This window comes from Ciconia boyciana, chromosome 11 (genome assembly GCF_034638445.1).
Source record: "Ciconia boyciana chromosome 11, ASM3463844v1, whole genome shotgun sequence".
NCBI lineage: Eukaryota > Metazoa > Chordata > Aves > Ciconiiformes > Ciconiidae > Ciconia > Ciconia boyciana.
This window is the reverse complement of record NC_132944.1, coordinates 275,093-292,881: the sequence shown is the minus strand read 5'-3', so window position 1 is coordinate 292,881 and position 17,789 is coordinate 275,093. Positions and strand designations below refer to the sequence as shown.

At 39.4% G+C, this 17,789-nt stretch overlaps 1 long non-coding RNA gene across 11 annotated transcripts in view; it reads right to left on the bottom strand.

Moving 5' to 3' along the window:
• LOC140658201 (uncharacterized) overlaps nucleotides 1-11,874 on the bottom strand; it is a 65,853-nt gene extending 53,979 nt beyond the window's left edge. For all 11 annotated transcript variants that reach the window (XR_012044643.1, XR_012044636.1, XR_012044638.1 and 8 more), the window contains exon 1: nucleotides 11,511-11,874. This is a non-coding gene — a long non-coding RNA (uncharacterized lncRNA). The remainder of the gene's footprint in view (nucleotides 1-11,510) is intronic.
• Nucleotides 11,875-17,789: the final 5,915 nt, after the last annotated feature.

Here is a 17,789-nt window from a genome sequence, read left to right as displayed (position 1 = left end):
CATTTCCTAGGACACTAGGTGCTAATCTGCATCTTTAGACGGTTTGGATTTATTCTCTAACACATCTAAAGCTGGGACATCCTGACACTTTCAAACCCTACTAGCATCTTCATTGTAATGGCATCCTCACAGTCAGAAAACCTGGCTCCCAGCATTAGCTTGCTAGTGACAACAGTTCCCCTTCAAAACACGTAATAATTTGCAGAATATTTAACTCTTAAGAATATCAACAGTAACAATGTATAATCTTCAACTATGAGTCTTTAAAAGATGCACTTTCCATTTTTATGTTGCTTTACAGTAGAACTTGCTCCTGTAGAATTTGGACAAATCTGTCTATTTTTATAAATGATCATGAGTTGGCTGCAGTGAGTGGAGTAGTATAGACCTCTCAGGACTTAAAATCTAGTACATTTTTTTGAGGAAAAGGGTATCCCAGAGCTAGATGCCCACCTTACCTGTACTCTTTTTAAAAGAGATGGGAATAGTTATTTTTGCCTTTTTTTTGGGGGGGTGGGGTGGAGTGGGGTGGTAAATGGCAATAAAATACTACTTTGTATAAATATTTTGGGATCTGTTTTCTGAGAATTAACACTTTTCTTCACAATTAACATAAATAAGTTATTTTGTACCAGGTACTACAGCTCTAGTTACTAAGAATTCTGTGCTTTTAAAAAATAATCGGTAGATATTCCAAGTGCTGACTAGGGATTTGCACAGCACTCATCCCAAGATTAATGGAAAGCACATTGTAAAACTCCACAAATCACCTGGAAAATGTATCCTAAGAAGCAAGTAAATATCTTCTAAGGGACAGCCTCTCCTTGCTATTACATAGGGAAATCCATCGGTATTAAGGGCACTGTTAATCCTAAGGAAGGATAATAAAATCTACTTCATCTTCCCTCAAATGTGAGAACTTTGAGAACTTTCAAAGCTATTTTTCATTCTCTGAATTTGTTCCCAACATACTATTAGAAGTCTGCAGAAACATTCAGTGCTGGATAAGTCTTCCCAGTGTATTCAAAGTAATACTGGATGCAATATAAGAAGCGGTTTGGCCTTTTAAGAAAACCATCAGTTCAAAGTATTTTCAGCATAATCCAGGACACTAAATCACTAGTTAAACAGAAACATTTACTGACAGCTTGAGTACAAATGTTTTATTGTGAAGAGCAATGAATATAATGACCAGAGCTGTAGCCTCTTGGTCTGGCTAAACAAGGTGGTGGCGTTGGTGGGTATATGTGATTAAAATGTCATTGCCAGGGCTAAGCTGGCAGCTAAAAAGAAAACAGGAAGAGTCCCCACCAAGCCTACTAAAGCTTTAGAAGGGCTTTAATAACTGCTGTCAGTATGGGTCTAACTGAGATAGCCTTATTTACTCCAAAGAGGGCAAAAAGATCCATCAAAGTCAATAAAGCTGTTCCTAAAGTTTAATAACATGGAAGACTCTCACAAGCTGCTCCCCAATTGATAAGCCATCTCGGAGCTGGCCGAACAAACCAGCCTTAAAAGCAAAGGGTTCCATGTCCACACTGAAATAAACCGTGCAACTGCAATGAATCCAAGCTTCCTTTAATGAAGTACAAACCAGCTTTAGTTTTACCAGCTCTAGTGTCCGGAGCAGTGTCAGTGCAGCAGCACGCAGAGGCTGGTCGTCCACGGACCTTCCTGTGTTTGCACGGTCCACACCAGCCCTTCTGCTCCAAGGCGACATTGCTCTCGGTACACGAGTACCCGGGTTGGGACAGATGAGCTGTCCTAGCTACACACTCTACAGCTGCACCCTTGGAGCAGATCCAAATCTGAGTTACTACCCTGTTAACCAAATTGCAAATATTTTCATTAGTTAGTGTTTTAGTCTAAAAAAAGAAAGCTAGTTCTGGGTTCAGTGCTTCAATTTCTCCTCTACTGTATTCTTTTTGTGCTGCAAGGTTCTGTTTGCTCATTACTACTCTTCTACAATAATCTTCTAGCTAATGTTGGGCTTCTTTTCAATGTTTATTACTAAACACCAAAGCTGACGAGGCAAAAAACCCCAAACCCCTTTCACTTCCCAAACTTTGCAGAATTGTTTCACTACTAGTTACATGCAATGTAACACCTACCCTTGCTGAATACTTGAAGACCTTTGTAGCTCAGTGTCATGGACAACAGGCTTCAGAAGCATGATGAAATCTACCTTTTTGCAGCCAAAATTATGGAGATTACTATGCATGAAATGGCAGTTCAGTGATTTTGACAGCCAGTGTCCACCCCTCAGTACTTAAATAAAAAGAACTGTACCATACTACCTTGATATCTCTGGGGAAAAAAAAAAGAAAAAAAAAAAAAGCCAGTTTATGTGTTCAGAAGCTGGGTTTCCAGACTGCAAAATCTTTGGTAAGAATTGTTTTTGAAATTCACTGGTCTTCTGAAGAAGTAGACAAGTGCCTCCTGGTACGCTGATGCTCTGCATCTGATGCTCGGGGGTTCCTTCCCTGCAAAAAATGCCCAGTCTCACAGTATCTTGCTCATTCCTCATTAGGCAGAAAAGACACCAAGAGATACGATAGTGTTATAATTATAGTCAAAGACACATGGCAGAAACAAGGTACTGTTCTGGCTCAGCTGCGATACTACATTCCAAATTCAGTAATATAAAATGTAAAGTGCAGGGTTTTTTTTGCTAACAATCTACTTCTATTATTTCAGCTATTTATTTTCTCTTTAACTTTCAAAATGATCAGAGTAATACTATCTACATACTTAAATGGAAGAATAAGTGGCTACCAATCTACGTAAAACCCCACTGGTGTTCTCCTCCTTTCACCGACTTTTAATATTATTGGGACTAGAGCGAAATAGTGGATGCTGTAGCTGTACTAGTCAGAAAAGAATGACAGGGACAGAGTTTGTAGAGAGGAAAGTGAACCAACTCAGATGGAAAAAATGGATAAACTTTTGTATACATAGACCCTTTTGTAATTATTTACAGGGTATTTAGAGATGCTACTACTACATCGCAAGTATAGGATGTTCTTACATATAGCACACATCACTACAGGATACTTGCACTACCTCTTCAATATTGCTAAACTAGATTTCATTTTCCTGCCATTAACTAACAAGGAGGAGATAGGCGCTGCTATAAAATACTTCATTACTCATTTTTTCAGGAACCAGAGTTGAGAAAAAATGCAGGAGGGCAAGGCATATTTTATTTTATTCACAGGATTATCCATGTGTGCTGTGTGATGAGGGAGTTGCCATGATCGGTTCACCTTTTTGTTGAAAAAAGTAAATTAGTAAGCAAGAAAGTATGCATTGACTTGTCAGCTTTTACATTAAGGCTGCCTCAGGGTAGCCTTCACTTGTATGTTTTCCTCTATGTCAGAATTTCTTTTTAATCCACATAGTTTGAGCACTGAAGCATAACCCCTTTCTTCCTTAATTGATTCTAAGGTTAGAAGTATATTGTTAAAAAACCCCTTTAATAGTCCTTTAAGTCTAGGGTTAAACTATATTTAAGTAAATGCAACTTAGACAAACACATTAAGCCAGGTACATGTTTCCAGGCTTTACAGAAACTGCGCTGCAATCCAAGTTATCCTCAGTGAAAATGGGCAAAGCTGGAAAGAGAGCAGGAAAACCCATCACAAATGCTGTTTTCTCTCCCAGCTGAAGACATGCTTTTTTATTTTTTATCAGCTACAAAATGTGACCAGATATTAATTTAGTTGTCTGAATAAAAGGGCATTAGTAGTTAAAAGGGAAATGTACTGCAGGATGAAACGTTCTAGATTTTTCAATATTCTTTACAAATGATATAAGTGCTAGAGTACCAAAGAATAATGTCTCAATTTCCAGGTGGCGTGATGGCAATCATCTCTGCTTAATGCAAGATATGTACAACTTTTAAGTAGGACTTAAAATTCAGAGACATCCCTTAAGGATACCATTGAAACAGCATGCACCAGCACTTTATATTAGATTACTTTCATTGAAGGAGTGGTTTTAGACTTCTGAATCAGTTTGGATAGGTCTGATATCTGCCTACACATATTCCCCAAGAGATATGGAAAACCACCTAGCAAATATTAGAAGTATTTAGGTCAGATCCATTAGCAAGAATATCCATTCTGAACCACAGGTATGCTTGTCCTTCAATTTGCAAGGATACATCTGCAAGCACTGATAGGCCAAGTTTCAGTTCTGCAGACTGAATTGAAAGATAAAGCCTTTCTTGGAGTTCATATGAAGGAAACCAAAATGTGGAAAAAACAAACTGAATGTAAAGGACTTTTTTCCACAACTTTTGATTGCAAAGATGTCTGCCTGATACAAGATTCATTTGCAAAGCCAAAAGCTAGTCAAGTAGCAGCCAATGTATCTCTACCAACTCGAGATTACAACCCCATTTATTACCTAAAATTATTTGCTCTAAGAAAAACATAGATATCATAGTTCTGTAGGAAAACAAACCTCTCCAGCAATCACAGTTGGATCCCAGTTGCTGTCTGTGGTGACTGACTTCACCTACCCTTTCTTCTACCTGCCCCCCATGGACCTCTTCCCACCTCCCTCTGCTCTAGCTACGTCATTCGCGTTCTCAATCAGCTGCAGGTGGCAAGGGTAATTTTTACTTAGTCTTCTTTCAGCGCTTTTCTTTGGAACTTTTTTCCAACCTGGAAACTTGCACATGCTTTAGTCTAGACATGAATACGCTGTCTGTTTTTGCTCCTCAGACAGCATCTTTTCACAGTAACTTCACACATTATAGCTGAAAGTGGAAGCTCGATATTTACCATTGGGGGAATGGAGGAAAAAACACCACCACTTTGGCAGTCCCAAGTCTCTGCTTCCCTGGGTATCCTTTACCCAAGTTCTGGTGGTGAACAGGGGCCAGAGAGACAGCAGCATTTGCCACCAAGGAGTGCCTCTGTAGCGAAGAAGACATCTTATTGCTGTAGAGCAGAGAAATTTCCTCAGCAGCCCCCAGTGAGAAGCTGCTAGCAATCCCTCACCACCATCAGACGTGAGGGAGGCTGGAATGCTTCTCTGAGTGACAGCAGTGTCCTGCTAGGAGCTGCGGTAGCACAGCGAAGTCAGGAGTTTGAGGCGAACCTGGAGCCCCGAGGTGGAACGGTGCCTTGGTGCCACCTTTGCACCCTGCCCACCCACCCGCCTGGGTGCCGAGACTGCCGAAAGACAAGGTTAGCTGATTCCTACCCTTCTCCTCTGTGTCCTGTGCTCCCCACTGAAACACAACAGCTGGCACCCAAGGTCTTAGTATACCTGAAAGAAGTTAAAAACAATTACCAAAGATGCTCAATTTTTTTTCATCAGGCTGATTTCTAGGATTTCAGGGTAAGTACATTCCATCCCAGATGTACCGTCTCTGAAAGGCTGCTGAATTCCTCCTTCAAGCCTCGCTCTGTTCATCGCTCAGTACCCAGCTTGTGCCTCAAGCCCAGGCCACATTACTACTCACGGTTCATGAGCGCTAATACAGATTTTGTTTGAAAAGCCACACGTTAGCAAACCACAGTTATTTGCAAGCCTGGCCCAGGGCTAGTGTCAGACATCAACACATAAGCAGCACAGATATTTTATTTAATTAAGTCATTCCATCTGGGCCAACAATGAAGGCACTCATATACTTTGCCTTTGCCTTCAGACTGCGTAGCGCTCTGATCCCCCCAAAATTGTTCTAAAAGCCAAATCTCCATGGAGTTTAAAGAACACTTTCAGCTGTTACTTGCATTAGGCTGAATTTCTGCTGCAACATACTCAGGATTTTTCCTATCCTAATAAAGCAAGTGACCAGAGTCAGATTTATGTGCCTTAGTTTCGTCCGAATGCTGCATCTACCATGCAGGAAATTACTAATGAGCAGCTGAAAGACCTGTGCTATATATAGTATGTGTGTATACTACCACGGAGCCACCAACTTTATTCTGCCAAAGGTTATTTGCTATGAAAAACAAAGGTAGCACCAAACAGCCAGGCGTTAGACAAGGAGAGTTGCTGCTCGTGCTCTCTAGGCTTTCCGGACCTACAGCGTTACCGTTCCCGTCTATAGACCCTCCCTACAAAGATGATCCTTTCTACCAAAGCAGAGGTTTTCTAACACACCCACAATGAACAGGAACCAAACCAAAACTTTTTGTGACAAATATGAGCTCAGGTCTTCAGAAATGGGAAATGCTTAAATGCTGTAAGTTTCCCGACTTAGTTTTGGCGCTCCAAGAAATACAGAAAAAAAAATCCTGTATAACCCAGCGCCAGCTTTGTGCCACGGTCCTAACCTCGTCCCCAAACACAGCGTGCAGCCATGCACCCCTATCACACGTTAAATAGCTATGAGCAGACTGAGCTGTTTACTCTAAAAAGTTATAGATACCTACAGGGTTTGAGAACACTCATAATGCCAAACAGGATTAAAAAAACCAAAAGACACAAAACCCTGGTGCACAGGCACTTAAGGACTGTTCAGGTTATTCTCAATTGTCCTTTACTCAGACTGCGGCATTTCCACCTTGCTTATGGGGAATTTACTGGCCCTTCTCAGTGATGGTTGGTGTGGCTACCAGACCACCACGCTTACCCAGCATGATGACATGCTGGTACAGTATGACTCACAAATGTTTAAAATTAATTAAACTATTTCAATAACTTTACTGAAATATTTTAGTAAAGTTTAACAACTTTAGTTGAAATGCAGGGTTGAGTCAGACATGTAATTAAGTCACTGTGCATTTCCTCAAAATGTGTTACCCTTGCTCTTTATTTGATATAGAGAGGATTTTATTGTGCGAGTCAAGTTAAATAGGAACCAAAGAGTTTTGCTGCACTGAGGCCTAAGCCCATGGAAATGTAGTCTTTGCTTACTGTTATTAAACAGCATAAGGTGTTACTTAGGATATCTATAATATTCAGTTTTTAAAAGTTCTACAAAGACATGTTCACCAAATTTTTGTGAGGTAAGAAAATAGGGAACACAAGCTAAGATCAACGTACTCTTATGTCACTCTTTAATTGCTGGATCTCTGGGAAGTTACCCAAGTCTTTGCACTTCCTAGTTACAATTTACATCTGACTAAATTAAACAATTAATTCTAACACACATCTTTTAGCACAAAGAAAATCCCATCTCAATGTTATTAAAACCAAGAATCAACCCATATATCCTGGGAAATAGCACCACAGAACATTTTCAGGGGAAAGGGTATTTTTACATTCCTATTTTCCAAGTTTCTGTATTTAGCAATGCTGGGCAGAAAGTCAAACATTTCCTTTTTACTGCAGCAGATGCGAACTGCTGAAACTTCTCACGCTCTTGCTACCATCTTACATTAAGAGAGCAAGAGCAAGTACTCCCAAACACTGCTAAAATATCTACGTTATAGACATGAACAACAGATGGACACTTCAGTCCAGGACTTCTTAGTACCATCAGCAATAAGCAGTCAAGGTTCAAAGACACCCGCAAACGAATTTCTTTAGCATCAAGCATATTCTGAGCTGCCATGGGCTGCCTATTATTCTATGATTATGGCACCTAATGTGCAAGAACGGTTTTAATGGATCCAAAAGAAGTATAACAGAGGTCATTATGAAGTATTTCACTGATGTACTTGATGCTCTTTTTCTTTGCTTCCAAAAATAAAATCTCACTGGTTTAAGATAGCTGGTTTATGTAGTAATGAGCTTAAGAATATCAAGCAGTAATGAAGATACTGTACAGAACAGCAAAATATTCTGGGGAAATTAAAGTACTGGAATGTGTTTTAGCGTGTCAGTTGATAAATCAAACAGAAAGGCCAGCATTGTGATTAGTAATTGCTTAAAAAAAAGGAATAGAATCACATAAGGCAAAACATTCAGAAAGTGTTCAAAATCAGGCATTTCAAGAACTGCTAATACCGTTTTAAATACTTCAGAAAATATTTAAGAGGATATGAATATTCTTACAAAATGTAAAATTCATTTAAGTTTGTTAAGGACTGAAAAATCAACTTCCAACTTAGCGACTGGAGTTTAACCTAAAAGGATTAGGCAGTGAGTTCTATGTATAAGTGCAGTTTTTAAAAAAAGAAAATTTGGACTGCTAAGCAAGCACAGGCTTGGGGGAAAAATGAAGTTGGGAGTCTTAGGAAACAGCATATTTGGGTAAATAGGAACTCTCCATATTTACACATGGCATGACTGGGAACGAAACCAAAGCAGTCCTTCTCTCGCATATATCACAAAGAACTCACATATATGATATATAAAGCCACTATTGCAAAAGGCATTTATTAGATGTGCAAGGCGATTCACAGTTGGCTATCCCAAGTTGGAGAAACTTTTAAAAGACTGAATACAAAGAACAAGTCTCATGATAGTGAGACAGGAGGAGTTCAATTTTCCCAATTTAAAAAGAATTTTGAAGACCTTAAATATACCTCAAAGGTACTGACTGTCCCTGCTTGCCTGTCCCAAATAAATAACTTACTGACGCAGGAAGCAGTCTTTTTTTGCTGTCATGGACTCAGAAGCTGGTCAGCTGGAAGATTCTCAGTTATAAACACAGAAGATAAAGCAGACAAAGAGCAATGGCCAGAAACCAAAAGGAAATTTTCGGCAACAATGTAGGAAAACATTTTGAGAAAGGACAACTGGATAGTGAATGGATAGACAGGGAAAGGGCTATTATGCTAGCAATGCATGAGTAAGACAATGACGTCTCATTAGTGACACGGAAAGACATTAGTAAAAACATCCCGCTAAGATATAAGGAGGAATACGGGGGCATTGTATGTCTTTTGTAGAGCTTATACAATCGTGCTTTAGAAAGTACGACATTATGAGGTATACAGACCATTTATTTTTTGACGTGCAGGGTGCAAAGATTGCCAGAATTTTGTTCCAATTTATAAAGAATTTGAAAAGTAGTAGGAATTATTGACATCAGAATTGCAATTTCTTCAAAGCATCCAAATTCAGATGAGTTACATTAGCAATCCAAAAAAGAGTATGCATAAGCATTTAGAAATTGAAGACAAAGATCAGAGTAGAAAGTTAAAGCACGCTGAGCTGAAAAACAGACCGGACCTGGGCAGAATGATGAAGTCACCTCGTAAGAATACCATAACCCGTCCTTTCTCCTAATGCAGCAAAAGGACATGAGCATAGTCTGAAGTCCACCCTATGTTAATTAAGCATGTTCTTAAGTTCAGTGGTATTTAAAAATGTGCCTTAGATGTTTTACTGATTGGGATTAGTATGTTTTACAGTGTAAAAGCAATAGCTTCACCATGACAAAGGTTCAGTCTTTCTGTCTGCCTTAGACTTTTTTTGGCACCTGTGACTGCTTTGGACTATGTCATGATACTCACATTTTGAGCTTTCCCTCATTCTTAGGTTTTATCCATTTCAGCAGGAGGACACACATAGGCTAAAAGTTTACATGTGAGCTTGGAGTATTAAATCCAGTCCACAATTAATAAGATTTCAACCAAACATGAAAAAAAAATTTCTCGCTGCTTAAAAGATCTTGGTAAGGGTGCCTCAATTCTATGGCCCTTGTCAAAACAGCTCATGCCAAAATTTGTAGTTCCTACATTTGCTGCTCTAAGGGCAATTTCTAGGCTTTATCTTTCTGAAACAGATAAGCAATGAAAAGGAAGGGAACTCTATGAAGAAAAAGTTACTGCAATTATACATCTTTATGCAAAAAATGATGCACAAAAGTTTGTAGACGCAAGTCAAGCTGAAAGCTCAACATCAATTCTTCACCCTCGAGCTCCAATATTAAAACATGTCACGTCATCAAATGTCAAGACTGCGGTAACTGACTCATAGCAATTGAAGATCAACTTATTTTTTCTTTGTGGCCTATAAATTCTCCAGTGCTTAACACTTGCTACAATGAGGAGTATCTCTCTTAAATAAGCTTTTATGAAGAGAATAAAATGGCCCTGTTGTAAACCTAAATTTGGTTTTCATATTTTTGTTGATTGTGAAATGGTATCAGCTGTTGGTTGAATTTTTAATCTAATTGCTCTCAAATTTCAGAAAGGTATTTAAAGTCACCGAGCGCATACTCCTGCATTTGCTTGCTTGCACTCTGTATACAGAGATATAAAAACATATATACATGTCCCTGTGGGTATTTATATGCTATATCCAAACTACATAAGTATCTATGTATGCGTGTACATAGATGCTTTAGATGCCTATAAACACTGCGCCTCTTCACTGCCCAGAAAGCGCAACAAAACTCCTATTGACATGAACCGACCCAGATTTCAGCCCACTGGCTTTCAGGCTGGGGCTTCCAAACAGGTGTCAGGATTGCGGAAAGGCCCTGTACTGTTTTATGGTCCAAACCAGCATACAGGGTCAAAACATGCCAAAGGTTAAGAATCACTGTTTAATGCTATTTATTTCCAGCAAAATTATATCAGCCTGCCTTTAAATTAGGCTTTTCCTAAATTTTCCTCCTGCTGTTTCACCTGATTGGATTAATCTGTTTTCCACTCAATGGTATGAAATAGCTGCGTGACAAAGTGAAAAAGAAATCCCAAACAGAATATAAAATTAAATATAAATTATTTGAAGGTATGTTACAGCAAAGGATAAAAACACATAATTCTATCAACGAAAAGAGTTGACTGTCAAAAATTCAACACACAAAGTACATATGAAATATACAATCTGGTTTTTTTCATGTTTGAAAAATTACATTAATCCTTTTAGTGAATTTTTTTAACGTGTGGAGTACATTAGTCTGGATTAACGGATGGTGTTTATCATACTTTGTATTGTGGTTTCAGGAAATAGTCTGGCAATGCTAGGTTTCTACAAATGGATTTAAAATTAATCAACATCTATTTATGAGAAAGTTTAAACCATTATTAATACACTGTAAATACAGATCTCCTTAGAGCTGACCCCAAGTGTCTACCATCTGCTCAACTGTTGTAATCACATTTTTAAAGAGCATGGTCATACATAATGATTCTTCTCAGGAAAGAGCATCCTTAAGTACATCAGCAACATTTTAAATTCCACTTGTGTAATGCAATAATTTCCTACTGCCCTTTGCTAAGGAAAAAAAGCATATGGTGGTGACTAAAAGCCAATCAAGCAACTCTCGATTTGTTTTCAGTGCTGCACGGGTGATGAAGGACTTTTTATTTATTTTTAGAAAAAGCAACAAAAAAACTATAGCTCTCATAATATTTTTTAATTAATTAAATGTAAGTATTCTCACTGGCTTAGCTAAAGCAGTCTCGTTGTTAATACAGGCATAGATAATATTAACTCCAAATACAAACGTTGTGGTAACTTCAGTTATATTATATGCATGAATTAAAGCACAGTTTTAGCAAAGCCAGATGAATCAAACAAGTTAATTTGAAGTACTCCACAAAATCCTTTCTAATCCTGACAACATAATTCCAAGTTAATAAACAAGGTACGAGGCATTGGTTTACAACTAATCTATTACAAAGAGGGACAACGCATCCCGTACTCACAGTATTTACACGCCCGGGACAAGCGATGCTATCCGTTCAAGACACTTAACTTCTTTTTGTGGGACACGTGGGAGAGAGGGGGGAGGAAGAACGCACCCCAGATCAGCCTCCTGTCTCCACGGCCCTTGTCAGCACAAAAACCAGCTGAGGGACCACCGTCACACGGTTTTAAACAGGACTTCACGCTCTACCTCCTTGCCAGACCAACTTGCGCCTTGCCTGTCTCTCCAACGGGGAAGCTGTTTCGGGGCTTCTGCAGGAAAGCCAGTCACTGTTTCACATGAAACCGTCTTCATGCCATGCCCCTCCTGCAGATGCTTCTCAGCATTAAATCCTTCTTTAAGCTGCTGAAGCAAAGAAACCTTACTTGTCTGTGGACAAAGGAAAGACACGTCATTCCAAGATTTCTAAAACTTAATACATATTTTCCCCCCTACCATGCATTTTTTTCAGCTAGCTCATAGTCAAGGTCAGGCTTTCATGCCTGAACAACGTAAATCACTGACAATAATATCAGTATCTATTCACTGTTTGCTTGTTTAACCACAAGAACCAACAACAAGGAAGTTTTATTTTTGTTTTCTGTTTTGCTAGTGTTTTCTACAATAGGCTCATGGTGCACAGCTAAGACTACATTAACATAATTCAATAATTTTAATCATCACTTTTCCTGTGAAATGAGCAGCAAATGCAACCAAGACAAATACTGCCATGCTACTGTAAAGGGTCCATCTCCTATTCCCTAGTGGAACTGCATAATTAACTCACAGACTTTTTTTTTGTGGATGTTGTGGTTTAACCCCAGCCGGCAGCTGAGCCCTACACAGCGCTCGCTCACTCCCCGCCATGGGATGGGGGAGAGAATCAGAAGAGTAAAAGTGAGAAAACTCGTGGGTCGAGATAAAGACAGTTTAGTAGGTAAAGCAAAAGCCGCGTGCACAAGCAAAGCAAACCAAGGAATTCATTCACTGGTTCCCACGGGCAGGCAGGTGTTCAGCCATCTCCAGGGCAGCAGGGCTCCATCACGCGTAACGGTGACTTGGGAAGACGAACGCCATCACTGCGAACATCCCTCCCTTCCTCCTTCTTCCCCCAGCTCTATATGCTGAGCATAACGCCATACGGTGTGGGATGTCCCTTTGGGCAGTTGGGGTCAGCTGTCCCAGCCGTGTCCCCTCCCAGCTCCTTGTGCCCCCCAGCCCACTCGCTGGTGGGGTGGGGTGAGAGGCAGAAAAGGCCTTGACTGTGTGTAAGCCCTGCTCAGCAGGAACGAAACCATCCCGCTGTTACCAGCACTGTTTCCAGCACAAATCCAAAACACAGCCACATACCAGCTCCTGTGAAGAAAATTAACTCTACCCCAGCCAAAATCAGCACATTCTCTGCCCCTTATTCCATCCCATTTACATCATGCTGAGGTCTCACACTATCCAATACATTCTCATTACCTACCATGACCCTTCCCATCCTTTCATATAATAGACAGATATCATTCCCTTACTCTATGGACCACCCCTGTGAAATGTCTGTAAAATGTCCATAAATGTCCACAAAATGTCCATTGAGTTCATTTAGTCCCTGACTTTGGGCTCCATCTCTTCAGGTGGTCACTCAGGACAGGAGAGGCGGTGTGTTGTGTGGAGTTCGTGGGCACCAAAGCCAGCTCAGGTCAGGTCACTGCTGCGCTTGCACTGCTCCTTGTATGGCTTGTCCTCCACTGGTTCAGGTGGTTCCTGCCATAGTAATTCCAGATCATCAGCAAATGTGAACTTTATTGGCTAAATGGTATTTCAGTGATTTATCCCACATGAAAGCTTGTTTTTTTGGGAGAACTCCAACTAACTTTGGAGAAGACTCTTAGAATATCTGTAGTACTGGACTATCATTTTGGAAGTATGTTTAAAAAAAAAAGGAGAGACACAAACAGAGGGACAACTTCTCTCTCCCACCTCTGTCTGAAAAACCTTCTATATTTATATATCTGGTCTTTGCTCTCTGAGTGTGGAAATGATGTTTCATGATTTTAGACCTGTGTTAGACTCTGGGATCTAACTGATCCCAGAGTCTAACACAGAATCACAGGAGCTCTTTCTGGGCTCCAGGTAAGATTTTCGGGCTGCTTGCAGCCCTCACAGGCTGTGGGGCTCCATGGAGCTCAGCTGCAACACGTTGTTTGTTCTTGAGTAAGAAAACCAAGAATGAACTGTGCACCTCTCCACCCATCCCACCCCACTGTTTATATAACTCCGACATATTTTCAGCAGTAATTAGCTCTCCCTCGGAGATTTCTGGAGAGTTTTTGGTGTTTTTTTAAAATCCAACATGTTGTTGAGTTGTTGAGTCAAGCAATTACCATTCCAGCTAAAGTTTGTAACTTAAGAAAATAATTTCATTTTTATATTTTATTTTTAAAATATTTTCACTGGAAGTAAATTATGCATAAGGTTTATTCAACACTGTGACCCACATATAGTAGCCATATTTTGATATCATTTTTCCATTGATATTCAACAGTCTTATGGATAAATGGAATGTCTACCACTAAATCAATTGAGAAACTATTTAATATGTTAAACTTTCTTCAAATACTGCTAGAACTAAACATGTCTATAATTCTATCAATTAAAACAAACAAACAAACAAACAAACAAACCCCAAGAGTTTCAATGACTTAATTCATAATAAGATATGGCGTTTTTCAGCTTTAAGTCACAAGGTCAAATCTATCAACAGCCTGTAGTACCAGAAATCATTCTCATGGGATGCTTTTATAACAGTCCAACATGAAATAATTTTATTGTCATTGCAGCTCTGCGGAGTTTGCTGAGCTTGCTTTAAATAGGCTTGCCAAACCATGTTGGTGGATATGGCAGGCTTGATCTCCCATGTCCAAATGTACTCCTCCGTTCCGCCACGATACTCCACGATTTCCCAGAGAACATGGAGAAGAAATTTTACAGACTATGAAATGGCCTGGTGAGTCCGTCACTGCATGGACAACTGACTTCAGTAAAGACACCTGTGACTATGCAAGTTGCCAATGAAACCTAAAAATCATGGCTTTGAAATGAATTGAACACCTTGAGTGCATGGAAGGATATCTAACATCACACATTCATTCCAGTCACTCAGGTCCATTATTATTTTATCTTGTGAAGAAATTGTTAGACATATAAAATCGATGCTATCTGCAATGACAGGACTTGCGTTTCTGTTTTGTAGCTTAGCGGTATTTATTGGAATTCAGCTGGCAGGGAAAACAGATGGGGATGGACATAACTTGAGCAAAGCCCTCTGAAATGCTACCAGCAGGCTGCAATTATGCTATTACTGCAGCTGATGACTCCAGTAATGGCTAGAGCAGCCTTTACTTCCCAGGTTACTTCCAGAACAGTAATCAAGGACTCATTTTTGGCCATGAAGGAAATCCAAATGAATTACTCCTTCACAATGGGCACAAATTTATGTCTGTGGAATCTGATGAATTTCCAAATGAGGGAATTATTAGTTACAGACATTCTCCTCTCTATTAGCATCAAACCAATGGATGAAGAAACTGTTTTAGCAAGACTTTGAAAGCTCCTTTGCAAGTTGTCCTACAGAGAAAGCCGTGGCAGTAATTTGCTTAGCCATTCTTTGCAAACTTAACAGAACCTTGCCCAGCAGACAAATCCAGACTAGACAGACAAAGTTTTGGTCACCTAGAAATCTGCCAGACAGGTACAGTAAAGCTCACGGGAGAAAACGTGCCAGACAATGTTGACAAAAATAAGCCAACTGTATGTTGATGCAGTGCATGGGTTGCAATGCAGTGCACTGTAATGTGTTGCGCAGCATTACATTGTGTTTCCTACAATTCTGTATTGATTAAAATCAAAATGCTCAGATTGATCCACGCTTCTGTGCAACAGAAACGGGCTTTCTCTGGAGTTATTTCCGAGGAGAAAACACACGATGTTTTTCACTTGTCCACTCAAAGGCTAGGTTTGAGATTCTCAGCTGAATTTGGCAATGCCAGTTATTTGTTTACTCGGTGTTTTGGCAGTGAAATGAAAACATGCGATGTTTCCATGCCATCTGTATCCGTACAGCCATATGCTAACTGACAAAATCTGTCAAGGCGTAAGATCCCAGTTGCCTTCCTCTGCACTGCTGTTCTTAGTACCGTACTGAAACACTTGGAGAACATTCAGTTGCAAAGGTGCCAACTTTGCACAAAAAGAGCCAGACGTGCTCTGCAGAGGGGACAACTTCCGTTCACGTAAGGGCTCTGACACATAGTATCAATGTAGAGGAAAATTTTCATTCAATGGACACATTCAGTTAAAACTTGTGGCTATTGTAATTAATTTTTATTACTTATTATTTATTATTGTTTATTCTTCATAAATATGACTAATTACATTAATATATTAGTAATTATTGCAATGCATTCATATCTTAATAATTAATTTAACTATATTAAACACAGTATTCCCTTTAGTATTAAAAAAGTAGAATACAACTAGCTTTTACAGAGAAGTTTATTTATGTCCCCTGCTTTTCAAGCAGGATCTTTTCTTTGTTATTCACAGGTCCACAGGTATTCTCAATTTAGTGCAGGTTATAAATTACTTTAAACTATTTGATGACTTTTCATGCTTCTGGGATGAACATAGTACAATGCTTATTTTTAACAGAACTTAAATGAAATAGAGGGCTGTTAATCAAGGATTAAAATTTAAATCTAGTGACATTTGCAGAGACACCTGCCCTCCTGAACTATTGCTAGGAAAAGATTACCAGGCCTTACCTCAAACTACACATAATATGCTTTGGAAGAGCCAGATAATTCTTTATTGGCAAGTAATGCCAAAGGAATGTACATAATTTTGCTTTTATAAGAATAATGACCCTTATGAAAGAAATAAGCCAAAGAAACCTATTTGGGATTTACACCTGTGTTTGCTCACGGATTCCGGTTTGTTAGCAGACCTGTGACGGACGCCTTCAGCCTGGGATGGGTGTTACTGTCCGTCCGAAAGCAATGAGCAGAACCTCTGTCAGACCAACAAAGCAAAGCAAAGCTCAGCTGCTTTTGCCGCATTGTCTCTGCCAAAGTCACTCTGCGAGCAAGACGTTAACTGTCCAGCCGTCTTTCAACAGTGCTGGCATTTCTTCCCTTGCCGTGCTACCATTGCATGCTTTCACCTTTGCAAGGAGTCTGCTCAGAAGCTCTGGTTTTTCTTTTGTTTTGCAGGATAGCAGGCAGCTTTTTCGACAGAATGCAGAGGGAAAGAGTCCAATGAAAATCCTGGGGATGAACTTAATTGTCCAATTTCTTTAATTGGTTTTATTAGATTAGTTGCTGAACCCACAGTTATGTTTCCCATATGCAAGTATAAAGCATACTGTTCAAGTGTTCAGATTCCCTGATTCTGTAAGTTTTAACTCTCAAAATATAGTGAAGATGTCTCTGCCTAATGTATAGGTTTTATTATTCATTACTGTATTTAGATATTATTTCTCATAAGATTTATAACAATATTTGTTATATTGTTTCTTATAATATTTATTATAATATTATATGTCAGATTTTCCAGTTCTCTGACAACACATGTAGGGAATACTTAGCTAAGTTTTTTACTTTTGTCAAAAACCAAACGCTACAAAAATAACAACTGTATTGAGGATTATTTTATTTGTGACCAATTTACAGACATCAACCCATACACACAAACAGGGCTCCTTGTATAACTCCTGAGCAAGTGACAGGATGTATAATAAAGCAGCAGTGACAAACAACACAACAGCCACCAATAAGCAATGTTGCTTTACTCTACGCATCTTTTTTAATTATTCTGCTTATTATCATTCAAAATATGCGCTACGTATACCAGCCTGTTTGACAGTGACTAGCTGCAGACCAACCTGCTTGGCAATATCTATGTGTGCTTGATTAATTAGCCACTAGTACGTGCCGAGCGGCGCTGGCTAATGCCGAGTAGCCTCTTTAGCAGCGCTGCTGCCTGCTGAGCTGCTCAGGAAGAACGCTAGAGAGGTTTCATCTGGCTATGGCCTGAAGATGAAGGCGTTTGCTTTTGTTTGTCTGCTGAAAAACCTAAGGAGAAATTCACTTCCTCGGCTTTTTAAAAAGTATTATTGATGGTGACGGATTACTTGATTTCACAAGCCTATCTGAACATCTCACAGTTTTCTTTTTAGTTAGCATGCTTAAGAAATTAGACAAACCAGTCTTTACTGTATTATTACTTGCTGTTGTTCAAAATCCAGTTAGAC